We start from the raw sequence: 13,781 nt of genomic DNA, 5'->3' as shown, positions 1-13,781 counted from the left end.
GTACAGTCTGAGGTTCAGGGTGCTGTACAGACTGAGGTTCAGGGTGCTGTACAGACTGAGGGTCAGGGCGCTGCACAGTCTGAGGTTGAAAGTGCTGTACAGTCTGAGGTTCAGGGTGCTGTACAGACTGAGGTTCAGGGTGCTGTACAGACTGAGGTTCAGGGTGCTGTACAGTCTGAGGTTCAGGGTGCTGTACAGATTGAGGGTCAGGGTGCTGTACAGACTGAGGTTCAGGGTGCTGTACAGTCTGAGGTTCAGGGTGCTGTACAGACTGAGGTTCAGGGTGCTGTACAGTCTGAGGTTCAGGGTGCTGTACAGATTGAGGGTCAGGGTACTGTACGGTCTGAGGTTCAGGGTGCTGTACAGACTGAGGTTCATGGTGCTGTACAGTCTGAGGTTCAGGGTGCTGTACAGTGTGAAGTTCAGGGTGCTGTACGGTCTGAGGTTCAGGGTGCTGTACGGTCTGAGGTTCAGGGTGCTGTACGGTCTGAGGTTCAGGGTGCTGTACAGTGTGAAGTTCAGGGTGCTGTACAGACTGAGGTTCAGGGTGCTGTACAGACTGAGGTTCAGGGTGCTGTACAGACTGAGGTTCATGGTGCTGTACAGTCTGAGGTTCAAAGTGCTGTACAGTCTGAGGTTCAGGGTGCTGTACAGTCTGAGGTTCAGGGTGCTGTACAGACTGAGGTTCAGGGTGCTGTACAGACTGAGGTTCAGGGTGCTGTACATACTGAGGTTCAGGGTGCTGTACAGACTGAGGTTCAGAGTGCTGTACAGTCTGAGGTTCAGGGTGCTGTACAGTCTGAGGTTCAGGGTGCTGTACAGTCTGAGGTTCAGGGTGCTGTACAGTCTGAGGTTCAGGGTGCTGTACAGACTGAGGTTCAGGGTGCTGTACAGTCTGAGGTTCAGGGTGCTGTACAGACTGAGGTTCAGGGTGCTGTACAGACTGAGGTTCAGGGTGCTGTACAGTCTGAGGTTCAGGGTGCTGTACAGACTGAGGTTCAGGGTGCTGTACAGACTGAGGTTCAGGGTGCTGTACAGTCTGAGGTTCAGGGTGCTGTACAGTCTAAGGTTCAGGGTGCTGTACAGTCTGAGGTTCAGGGTGCTGTACAGTCTGAGGTTCAGGATGCTGTACAGTCTGAGGTTCAGAGTGCTGTACAGTCTGAGGTTCAGGGTGCTGTACAGTCTAAGGTTCAGGGTGCTGTACAGTCTGAGGTTCAGGGTGCTGTACAGTCTGAGGTTCAGGGTGCTGTACAGTCTGAGGTTCAGGGTGCTGTACAGTCTGAGGTTCAGGGTGCTGTACAGTCTGAGGTTCAGGGTGCTGTACAGACTGAGGTTCAGGGTGCTGTACAGTCTGAGGTTCAGGGTGCTGTACATACTGAGGTTCAGGGTGCTGTACAGTCTGAGGTTCAGAGTGCTGTACAGTCTGAGGTTCAGGGTGCTGTACAGTCTGAGGTTCAGGGTGCTGTACAGACTGAGGTTCAGGGTGCTGTACAGTCTGAGGTTCAGGGTGCTGTACAGTCTGAGGTTCAGGGTTCTGTACAGTCTGAGGTTCAGGGTGCTGTACAGTCTGAGGTTCAGGGTGCTGTACAGTCTGAGGTTCAGGGTGCTGTACAGTCTGAGGTTCAGGATGCTGTACAGTCTGAGGTTCAGAGTGCTGTACAGTATGAGGTTCAGGGTGCTGTACAGTCTAAGGTTCAGGGTGCTGTACAGTCTGAGGTTCAGGGTGCTGTACAGTCTGAGGTTCAGGGTGCTGTACAGTCTGAGGTTCAGGGTTCTGTACAGTCTGAGGTTCAGGGTGCTGTACAGACTGAGGTTCAGGGTGCTGTACAGTCTGAGGTTCAGGGTGCTGTACAGTCTGAGGTTCAGGGTGCTGTACATACTGAGGTTCAGGGTTCTGTACAGTCTGAGGTTCAGAGTGCTGTACAGTCTGAGGTTCAGGGTGCTGTACAGTCTGAGGTTCAGGGTGCTGTACAGACTGAGGTTCAGGGTGCTGTACAGTCTGAGGTTCAGGGTGCTGTACAGTCTGAGGTTCAGGGTGCTGTACATACTGAGGTTCAGGGTGCTGTACAGTCTGAGGTTCAGAGTGCTGTACAGTCTGAGGTTCAGGGTGCTGTACAGTCTGAGGTTCAGGGCGCTGTACAGACTGAGGTTCAGGGTGCTGTACAGTCTGAGGTTCAGGGTGCTGTACAGTCTGAGGTTCAGGGTGCTGTACAGACTGAGGTTCAGGGTGCTGTACAGTCTGAGGTTCAGGGTGCTGTACAGACTGAGGTTCAGGGTGCTGTACAGTCTGAGGTTCAGGGTGCTGTACAGACTGAGGTTCAGGGTGCTGTACAGACTGAGGTTCAGGGTGCTGTACATTCTGAGGTTCAGGGTGCTGTACAGACTGAGGTTCAGGGTGCTGTACAGTCTGAGGTTCAGGGTGCTGTACAGACTGAGGTTCAGGGTGCTGTACAGTCTGAGGTTCAGGGTGCTGTACAGACTGAGGTTCAGGGTGCTGTACAGTCTGAGGTTCAGGGTGCTGTACAGACTGAGGTTCAGGGTGCTGTACAGACTGAGGTTCAGGGTGCTGTACAGTCTGAGGTTCAGGGTGCTGTACAGACTGAGGTTCAGGGTGCTGTACAGTCTGAGGTTCAGGGTGCTGTACAGTCTGAGGTTCAGGGTGCTGTACAGACTGAGGTTCAGGGTGCTGTACAGTCTGAGGTTCAGGGTGCTGTACAGTCTTAGGTTCAGGGTGCTGTACATACTGAGGTTCAGGGTGCTGTACAGTCTGAGGTTCAGGGTGCTGTACAGTCTGAGGTTCAGGGTGCTGTACAGTCTGAGGTTCAGGGTGCTGTACAGACTGAGGTTCAGGGTGCTGTACAGTCTGAGGTTCAGGGTGCTGTACAGTCTGAGGTTCAGGGTGCTGTACATACTGAGGTTCAGGGTGCTGTACAGTCTGAGGTTCAGAGTGCTGTACAGTCTGAGGTTCAGGGTGCTGTACAGTCTGAGGTTCAGGGTGCTGTACAGACTGAGGTTCAGGGTGCTGTACAGTCTGAGGTTCAGGGTGCTGTACAGTCTGAGGTTCAGGGTGCTGTACAGACTGAGGTTCAGGGTGCTGTACAGTCTGAGGTTCAGGGTGCTGTACAGACTGAGGTTCAGGGTGCTGTACAGTCTGAGGTTCAGGGTGCTGTACAGACTGAGGTTCAGGGTGCTGTACAGACTGAGGTTCAGGGTGCTGTACAGTCTGAGGTTCAGGGTGCTGTACAGACTGAAGTTCAGGGTGCTGTACAGTCTGAGGTTCAGGGTGCTGTACAGTCTGAGGTTCAGGGTGCTGTACAGACTGAGGTTCAGGGTGCTGTACAGACTGAGGTTCAGGGTGCTGTACAGACTGAGGTTCAGGGTGCTGTACAGACTGAGGTTCAGGGTGCTGTACAGTCTGAGGTTCAGGGTGCTGTACAGACTGAGGTTCAGGGTGCTGTACAGACTGAGGTTCAGGGTGCTGTACAGACTGAGCAGGAAATATTTCCAATCAGTGACAGAGTTTCACAAGCAGATAATTCACGTGAGACCAGTCAATACATAAGTGTTGTGTTCCTGCAAGAAGCTGTCACGTTTGCAGTTTCATTTCCTTTAAAATACCACCATTGGGAGATGCGTAGGTAAAAGCTGATGTTTCGCGTGCTTTGTTTTAGTTTTTTTGAGTGTAAACAATGTACCCAGCTTTTATATTGAAATAATCATCTACTGTATACAGGGCTCCCACTTCATACCACATCATTTTGGAGCCTATTTATCAAAGTATATTTGCGGTACGCACAAATATTAAGTATCTCCCAGATGAATAAAGGAGGGTCCAATGCAGATCGCATCTGATATCTGCCGCAATCTTTCCATATCCGACAGCAACTGTGGCCCCCATAGTATTCTATGGTGCTTGTGCAGCTGTCAGATTTATCAAGAATTATCATATTTACCAAGCTTGGCCCCCGCTGCTCACGCCATCTTCAAATAGGAGCAGTTTCAGCATGCTCCAACAGCAAGACTGGGATGTGTAGTTCCAATGCAGCTGGAGTGCCAGAGAATGCCTACCCCTGCTTCAGAACATCGTCCTCACCAGGTATAGTCTATATTCAGAAGTTCAGTAATAACCCCTATTTTCACAACAGGCTATGAAGGCTGGACATGGGATCCTGGAGACCCAGTGTGGAACATGTAGGATGAGGTAGTCCACTTATTTGAGGATCGCCGCTGAAGCTGTTGTCTCTGGAAGAGCTGCCATCATTGGAGACCTGTCCAGTAGGCTCCGGCCACCTTTTGTCTGTGCTGAGCTCATTCATAGCATAGAACCATGTTACGAGCAGATATTTTGGAGTCAGGGAGCCAAGACAACAGTATGCTGAAAGCACAATCTGTGGAATGGTGTCTGCAATACTATAAATGTAGTTCAGATATAGGGGTATATTTCTATCATGTCCCCCCCTTTCCCTTCTCTGCTCCAAACTATACATATTGAGATCTTTCAGTCTTTCTGAGTAAGTTGTGTGATGTAGGCCATGCACCGTTTAGTTGCCTTTCTTTGTACAGTCTCTAATGTATTATTACTACCCTTCTGAAGATATGGCCTCCAGAACTGGACACAGTATTCTAGATGAGGCCGTACCAATGACCTATACAGTGGCATTATTACTTTGATGTTATTAAATATTAAAACAATTTATTGACAAACACACAGATTGTGAATTCACAACAATAGACATATAAAACTTCTCAGTGCGTGATGGTTCAATCCATAAAAGTGACTTGTGCTTGAAAAATCAAGTGAAGGAAATCTCTCACCATGTCCAGTATTTGCGGTGGGCTAGCTTAATTAAAGTTAGCGGATGGCTGGTGCTGTATGCATTATAATAGGAATTTACTTACCGATAATTCTATTTCTCGGAGTCCGTAGTGGATGCTGGGGTTCCTGAAAGGACCATGGGGAATAGCGGCTCCGCAGGAGACAGGGCACAAAAGTAAAGCTTTCCGATCAGGTGGTGTGCACTGGCTCCTCCCCCTATGACCCTCCTCCAAGCCAGTTAGGTACTGTGCCCGGACGAGCGTACACAATAAGGGAGGAATTTTGAATCCCGGGTAAGACTCATACCAGCCACACCAATCACACCGTACAACATGTGATCTAAACCCAGTTAACAGTATGATAACAGCGGAGCCTCTGAAAAGATGGCTCACAACAATAATAACCCGATTTTTGTAACTATGTACAAGTATTGCAGATAATCCGCACTTGGGATGGGCGCCCAGCATCCACTACGGACTCCGAGAAATAGAATTATCGGTAAGTAAATTCCTATTTTCTCTATCGTCCTAGTGGATGCTGGGGTTCCTGAAAGGACCATGGGGATTATACCAAAGCTCCCAAACGGGCGGGAGAGTGCGGATGACTCTGCAGCACCGAATGAGAGAACTCCAGGTCCTCCTTAGCCAGGGTATCAAATTTGTAGAATTTAGCAAACGTGTTTGCCCCTGACCAAGTAGCTGCTCGGCAAAGTTGTAAAGCCGAGACCCCTCGGGCAGCCGCCCAAGATGAGCCCACCTTCCTTGTGGAATGGGCATTTACATATTTTGGCTGTGGCAGGCCTGCCACAGAATGTGCAAGCTGAATTGTATTACACATCCAACTAGCAATAGTCTGCTTAGAAGCAAGAGCACCCAGTTTGTTGGGTGCATACAGGATAACAGCAAGTCAGTTTTCCTGACTCCAGCCGTCCTGGAACATATTTTCAGGGCCCTGACAACATCTAGCAACTTGGAGTCCTCCAAGTCCCTAGTAGGTGCAAGGCACCACAATAAGCTGGTTCAGGTGAAACACTGACACCACCTTAGGGAGAGAACTGGGGACGAGTCCGCAGCTCTGCCCTGTCCGAATGGACAAACAGATATGGGCTTTTTTGAGAAAAAAAACACCAATTTGACACTCGCCTGGTCCAGGCCAGGGCCAAGAGCATGGTCACTTTTCATGTGAGATGCTTCAAATCCACAGATTTGACTGGTTTTAAACCAATGTGATTTGAGGAATCCCAGAACTACGTTGAGATCCCACAGTGCCACTGGAGGCACAAAAGGGGGTTGTATATGCAATACTCCCTTGACAAACTTCTGGACTTCAGGAACTGAAGCCAATTCTTTCTGGAAGAAAATCGACAGGGCCGAAATTTGAACCTTAATGGACCCCAATTTGAGGCCCATAGACACTCCTGTTTGCAGGAAATGCAGGAAACGACCGAGTTGAACTTTCTTTGTGGGGCCTTCCTGGCCTCACACCACGCAACATATTTTCGCCACATGTGGTGATAATGTTGTGCGGTCACCTCCTTTCTGGCTTTGACCAGGGTAGGAATGACCTCTTCCGGAATGCCTTTTTCCCTTAGGATCCGGCTTTCCACCGCCATGCCGACAAACGCAGCTGCGGTAAGTCTTGGAACAGACATGGTACTTGCTGAAGCAAGTCCCTTCTTAGCGGCAGAGGCCATAAGACCTCTGTAAGCATCTCTTGAAGTTCCGGGTACCAAGTCCTTCTTGGCCAATCCGGAGCCATGAGTATAGTTCTTACTCCTCTACGTCTTATAATTCTCAGCACCTTAGGTATGAGAAGCAGAGGAGGGAACACATACACCGACTGGTACACCCACGGTGTTACCAGAACGTCCACAGCTATTGCCTGAGGGTCTCTTGACCTGGGGCAATACCTGTCCCGTTTTTTGTTCAGACGGGACGCCATCATGTCCACCTTTGGTATTTCCCAACGGTTTACAATCATGTGGAAAAAACTTCCCGATGAAGTTTCCACTCTCCCGGGTGGAGGTCGTGCCTGCTGAGGAAGTCTGCTTCCCAGTTTCCATTCCCGGGATGAAACACTGCTGACAGTGCTATCACATGATTTTCCGCCCAGCGAAAAGTCCTTGCAGTTTTTGCCATTGCCCTCCTGCTTCTTGTGTCGCCCTGTCTGTTTACGTGGGCGACTGCCGTGATGTTTTTCCCACTGGATCAATACCGACTGACCTTGAAGCAGAGGTCTTGCAAAGCTTAGAGCATTATAAATTTACCCTTAGCTCCAGTATATTTATGTGGAGAAAAGTCTCCAGACTTGATCACACTCCCTGGAAATTTTTTCCTTGTGTGACTGCTCCCCAGCCTCTCGGGCTGGGCTCCGTGGTCACCAGCATCCAATCCTGAATGCCGAATCTGCGGCCCTCTAGAAGATGAGCACTCTATAACCACCACAGGAGAGACACCCTTGTCCTTGGATATAGGGTTATCCGCTGATGCATCTGAAGATGCGATCCGGACCATTTGTCCAGCAGATCCCACTGAAAAGTTCTTGCGTGAAATCTGCCGAATGGAATTGCTTCGTAGGAAGCCACCATTTTTACCAGGATCCTTGTGCAATGATGCACTGTTTTTAGGAGGTTCCTGACTAGCTCGGATAACTCCCTGGCTTTCTCTTCCGGGAGAAACACCTTTTTCTGGACTGTGTCCAGAATCATCCCTAGGCACAGCAGACGTGTCGTCGGGATCAGCTGCGATTTTGGAATATTTAGAATCCACCCGTGCTGTTGTAGCAGTATCCGAGATAGTGCTACTCCGACCTCCAACTGTTCCCTGGACTATGCCCTTATCAGGAGATCGTCCAAGTAAGGGATAATTAAGACGCCTTTTCTTCGAAGAAGAATCATTATTTCGGCCATTACCTTGGTAAAGACCCGGGGTGCCGTGGACAATCCAAACGGCAGCGTCTGAAACTGATAGTGACAGTTCTGCACCACGAACCTGAGGTACCCTTAGTGAGAAGGGCAAATTTGGGACATAGAGGTAAGCATCCCTGATGTCCCGGGACACTATATAGTCCCCTTCTTCCTGGTTCGTTATCACTGCTCTGAGTGACTCCATCTTGATTTGAACCTTTGTAAGTGTTCAAAAAATTTTTTTTAGAATAAGTCTCACCTAGCCTTCTGGCTTCAGTACCACAATATAGTGTGGAATAATACCCCTTTTCTTGTAGTAGGAGGGGTAATTTAATTATCACCTGCTGGAATACAGCTTGTGAATTTTTTCCCATACTGCCTCCTTGTCGGAGGGAGACCTTGGTAAAGCAGACTTCAGGAGCCTGCGAAGGGGAAACGTCTCGACATTCCAATCTGTACCCCTGGGATACTACTTGTAGGATCCAGGGGTCCTGTACGGTCTCAGCGCCATGCTGAGAACTTGTCAGAAGCGGTGGAACGCTTCTGTTCCTGGGAATGGGCTGCCTGCTGCAGTCTTCTTCCCTTTCCTCTATCCCTGGGCAGATATGATCTTATAGGGACGAAAGGACTGAGGCTGAAAAGACGGTGTCTTTTTCTGCAGAGATGTGACTTAGGGTAAAAACGGCGGATTTTCCAGCAGTTGCCGTGGCCACCAGGTCCGATGGACCGACCCCAAATAACTCCTCTTCCTTTATACGGCAATACACCTTTGTGCCGTTTGGAATCTGCATCACCTGACCACTGTCGTGTCCATAACATCTTCTGGCAGATATGGACATCGCATTTACTCTTGATGCCAGAGTGCAAATATCCCTCTGTGCATCTCGCATATATAGAAATGCATCCTTTAAATGCTCTATAGTCAATAAAATACTGTCCCTGTCAAGGGTATCAATATTTTTAGTCAGGGAATCCGACCAAGCCACCCAGCTCTGCACATCCAGGTTGAGGCGATCGCTGGTCGCAGTATAACACCAGTATGTGTGTATATACTTTTTATGATATTTTCCAGCCTCCTGTCAGCTGGTCCTTGAGGACGGCCCTATCTATAGACGGTACCGCCACTTGTTTTGATAAGCGTGTGAGCGCCTTATCCACCCTAAGGGGTGTTTCCCAACGCGCCCTAACTTCTGGCGGGAAAGGGTATACCGCCCATAATTTTCTATCGGGGGGAACCCACGCATCATCACACACTTTATTTAATTTATCTGATTCAGGAAAAACTACGGTAGTTTTTTCACATCCCACATAATACCCTCTTTTGTGGTACTTGTAGTATCAGAAATATGTAACACCTCCTTCATTGCCTTTAACGTGTGGCCCTAATAAGGAATACGTTTGTTTATTCACCGTCGACACTGGATTCAGTGTCCCTGTCTGTGTCTGTGTCGACCGACTAAAGTAAACGGGCGTTTTAAAAAACCCTGACGGTGTTTTTGAGACGTCTGGACCGGTACTAATTGTTTGTCGGCCGTCTCATGTCGTCAACCGACCTTGCAGCGTGTTGACATTATCACGTAATTTCCTAAATAAGCCATCCATTCCGGTGTCGACTCCCTAGAGAGTGACATCACCATTACAGGCAATTGCTCCGCCTCCACACCAATATCGTCCTCATACATGTCGACACACACGTACCGACACACAGCAGACACACAGGGAATGCTCTTAACGAAGACAGGACCCCACTAGCCCTTTGGGGAGACAGAGGGAGAGTTTGCCAGCACACACCAAAAGCGCTATATATGACAGGGATAGCCTTATAATAAGTGCTCCCTGTATAGCTGCTTTTATAATATAATTTTTGCCACTATTTTGCCCCCCCTCTCTTGTTTTACCCTGTTTCTGTAGTGCAGTGCAGGGGAGAGACCTGGGAGCCGTCCTGACCAGCGGAGCTGTGTAAGGAAAATGGCGCTGTGTGCTGAGGAGATAGGCCCCGCCCCTTTTCCGGCGGGCTCGTCTCCCGCTCTTTAGTGTATTCTGGCAGGGGTTAAATATCTCCATATAGCCCCGGAGGCTATATGTGAGGTATTTTTTAGCCAAATAGGTTTTCATTTGCCTCCCAGGGCGCTCCCCTCCCAGCGCCCTGCACCCTCAGTGACTGCCGTGTGAAGTGTGCTGAGAGGAAAATGGCGCACAGCTGCAGTGCTGTGCGCTACCTTTAGAAGACTGAGGAGTCTTCTGCCGCCGATTCTGGACCTCTTCATGTTTCAGCATCTGCAAGGGGGCCGGCGGCGAGGCTCCGGTGACCATCCAGGCTGTACCTGTGATCGTCCCTCTGGAGCTGATGTCCAGTAGCCAAGAAGCCAATCCATCCTGCACGCAGGTGAGTTCACTTCTTCTCCCCTAAGTCCCTCGTTGCAGTGATCCTGTTGCCAGCAGGACTCACTGTAAAATAAAAAACCTAAGCTAAACTTTCTCTAAGCAGCTCTTTAGGAGAGCCACCTAGATTGCACCCTTCTCGGCCGGGCACAAAAATCTAACTGGCTTGGAGGAGGGTCATAGGGGGAGGAGCCAGTGCACACCACCTGATCGGAAAGCTTTACTTTTGTGCCCTGTCTCCTGCGGAGCCGCTATTCCCCATGGTCCTTTCAGGAACCCCAGCATCCACTAGGACGATAGAGAAAAATAAAAGTTAGCCGCAGCTGGCTCATTTTGTGCCCCTCCGTACCGGGGGGCCCCTCTGTGCCTCTAGCCCGGGAGGGGTGTACCCTTTGTACCCCCCTGTCGCTGGGCCTGGACAGAACACAGGGGTGGTGACAATGGCAGGGACAGAACACAGGAGGGGTGACAATGGTTGGGACAGAACATGGGGGGGGGGGGGGGTGACAAAGTGTCAGAATACAGGGGTGGTAACAAGGATTTGGGACAGAACACGGGGGGGGGGGGGGGTGACAATGGCTGACACAGAACACTGACAATTACTGGGACAGAACACAGGAGGGGTGACAATGGCTGACACAGAATACAGAGGGGGGGGGGGGGGTGACATGAAGACTAGAACAGAACACAGAGGGGGAGGGGGGGATTTACAAAGTATAAAGTCACTGTTGTGTCCCTGACCGGCGAACCACTCCCAGACCCCCCCTTCCTTCTTATTACCTATGAGACCTGGTGACTGTCAGCTAACGAGAGACTTCCAGGTATCTGCAATAATGCAAGATCCCGGAGTCTCTGTGTCTATGATATTGTTAACCCGGCTGCTGCGGCGCTGCACCCACGTTCCCTTCCCCTGTAGCCCGCTCAGTGACAACTTACAGCCGGTGATGCTGGGTTTCTGCCTCCAGCGCTGCCCGCCGTCTCAGCCCACGTCTGCGCGCGCCGCTGTAAGGAGTCTGAGGTCATTCTGTTTCGCACGGGAGAAGTGAGCAGGAGGGTGAGCGGCTGTAGCAGCAGCAATGTGAGGCGCGGAAGAGCGCGACGGGCCGGGGCAGAGCTTGCTGAATTTAGAAGGGGTTGCTATAGTCTGGTGGTCCTCTCTCTATCTGCACAGCTGCCGGCGCCGCTGCCTTACATACAGTGTTGCAGACGCAGCTGCCGGCAGCAGAAGGGGGGACAGGGATGCAGAGCAGGCAGAGCGCCTCTCCAGCCAGGCGCCTACCTGCTTTGCATCCCTTTGCTGAGCGGGATGCGCCGAGCCTGGGTGGACCCTAATGCTTCGGTGTATGAAAATTTACCGTAATCTCCTTGTCTTTAAATTTATTACCAGAGTATTTGCTGACTTGTTGTTGCTGTTATTCTATTTTAGAAAAATGTTAAAACATTTATAATATGCTATATATTAACATAGTATTGTTATTTGGTATGTACAGTTCTTGTTTTGTATAAAGTAAAAAGGTGTCACACCTGTTTTGTAAACCTACTGAAATGTAATTTTTCAACCAAAAAAAAGTGTAACACACAATTATTAGAACATGGGCACAGAAGCTGAATGGCCAAAAACTGGGAACCAATTAAGTCCTTTTAAAATGACATCACTCTGGTTTTAACATGGGTGACCCGGGTTGAGCAAAAAGGCACCAACACTGCAATAACCCGGGAATAACCCAGGTCAATATTGTGATGTGAACGTCTCTTACCTGGGTGGGAGCCGGGTTAGAGCCGTGTTCAAATCCCGGATCTGACTCGGGTTTGCGATGTGTAAGGGGTATTACATTGCTTACCTGCCTTTATGTCACCTGAAATAGTGACTCCTAGATCCCTTTCCTCCTCAGTAGTTTCCAGTATAGTTCCATTAATACTATATTTAGCCTTTGTGGTTCTGAGACCCAAGTGCATGATTTTGCATTTTTTTGGGCATTAAACTGTAATTGCCACACTCTTGACCATTCATCTAGTCTACCTAGATCCTCAATCATTTGTTTTACCCCTCCTGGTGTGTCTACCATATTGATACCTGTGTGTCATCTGCAAAAAGTCATACTTTCCCTTTAATGCCATTTGCAATGTCACCAATAAAGATATTAAAAAGCACTGGTCCAAGTACAAATCCCTGTGGTACTCCACTGATAACATTTCCTTCATGTGAATGCACTCCATGTACCACAACTCTCTGGACTGTATTTGCAATCTGGTGGGACCGCTATGCTACAGATAGGCCCTCATTCCGAGTTGTTCGCTTGTTATTTTTCTTCGCATCGGTGCGATTTTCCGCTAACTGCGCATGCGCAATGTTCGCACTGCGGCTGCGTCAAGTAAATTTGCTAAGAAGTTTGGTATTTTACTCACGGCATTAAAAGGTTTTTTCTTCGTTCTGGTGATCGGAGTGTGATTGACAGGAAGTGGGTGTTTCTGGGCGGAAACTGGCCGTTTTATGGGTGTGTGTGAAAAAACACTGCCGTTTCTGGGAAAAACGTGGGAGTGGCTGGAGAAACGGGGGAGTGTCTGGGTGAACGCTGGGTGTGTTTATGACGTCAAACCAGGAACGAAACTGACTGAACTGATCGCAGTGTCAGAGTAAGTGTCGAGCTACTCAGAAACTGCTAAGAAATTTCTATTCGCAATTTTGAGAATCTTTCGTTCGCAATTCTGCTAAGCTAAGATTCACTCCCAGTAGGCGGCGGCTTAGCGTATGCAATGCTGCTAAAAGCAGCTTGCGAGCGAACAACTCGGAATGAGGGCCATAGTGCCTATCCCAGTGGTCCCCAAACTTTTTTATAATCAAGCCACCCCAGAGTATCAGATTTTGTTTCACGTCACCCCTAGGCTAAAAGTTTCTAACTGAGAATTTTAGAAAGAAATATTAAATTAAGTAAACTGTGTTTATATGTCATCCTTAGGATCAGTTATATGGTTGGGGACAAGATTTGCATCTGTTTATCCACATATTTTATGATTGGCAGCCAACAGCGCTGGTTTTGCCTATTACATGGACCATAAATAATTTGAACTGGTCCTGGAACACTAACCAGGGCTCCCCTGCAAGTGTCCCGAGGCACCCCAGGCAGCCACGGCACACAGTTTGAGAACCACGGGCCTAAATTTATGCAAACTTCCTAATTCCCTATAGAATGTAAGATTGCAAGCAGGGCCTTCCTACCTCTATGTCTGTCTGTTATTACCCAGTTTGTCTTATCACTGTTGTTTTCAATTGTAAAGCGCAACGGAATATGCTGCGCTATATAAGAAACTGCAGATAAATAATCAATAAATAAATAAATTAATTCATAAATATATAACGTTGTTTTCACTGAATCTGATTTATAGATATTCAATTATGCTTATTCTTTGTATTTATATAGCAAAAAAAAAAAACATAAAAATGTTATTAAATTGAAACTAGATCACAAAATAAAGTTACAATGAAGAAAAACAATTTCAAATGATTTTCTACCCCAAACATTCTGTAGTTTATCTTTCAACAACGTTTCTGCAGTGCAAACCTGTGCCTCTTCTTGCTGAATGTATGTAGGTGGGGAAACTAAAGAGAATGATCTGTGATTGGCAAAGAAAGCCATGTTTCAACGAAAGTGAAAATACAGTAAGTCTGCTGTCTTCCTG

At 48.6% G+C, this 13,781-nt stretch overlaps 1 long non-coding RNA gene across 1 annotated transcript in view; it reads right to left on the bottom strand.

Moving 5' to 3' along the window:
- LOC134980291 (uncharacterized) overlaps positions 1–13,781 on the bottom strand; it is a 170,404-nt gene that overhangs the window by 123,563 nt on the left and 33,060 nt on the right. The window lies entirely within an intron of this gene.

This window comes from Pseudophryne corroboree, chromosome 12 (assembly GCF_028390025.1).
Source record: "Pseudophryne corroboree isolate aPseCor3 chromosome 12, aPseCor3.hap2, whole genome shotgun sequence".
Lineage (NCBI taxonomy): Eukaryota > Metazoa > Chordata > Amphibia > Anura > Myobatrachidae > Pseudophryne > Pseudophryne corroboree.
This window is presented reverse-complemented; position numbering and strand designations above follow the sequence as displayed.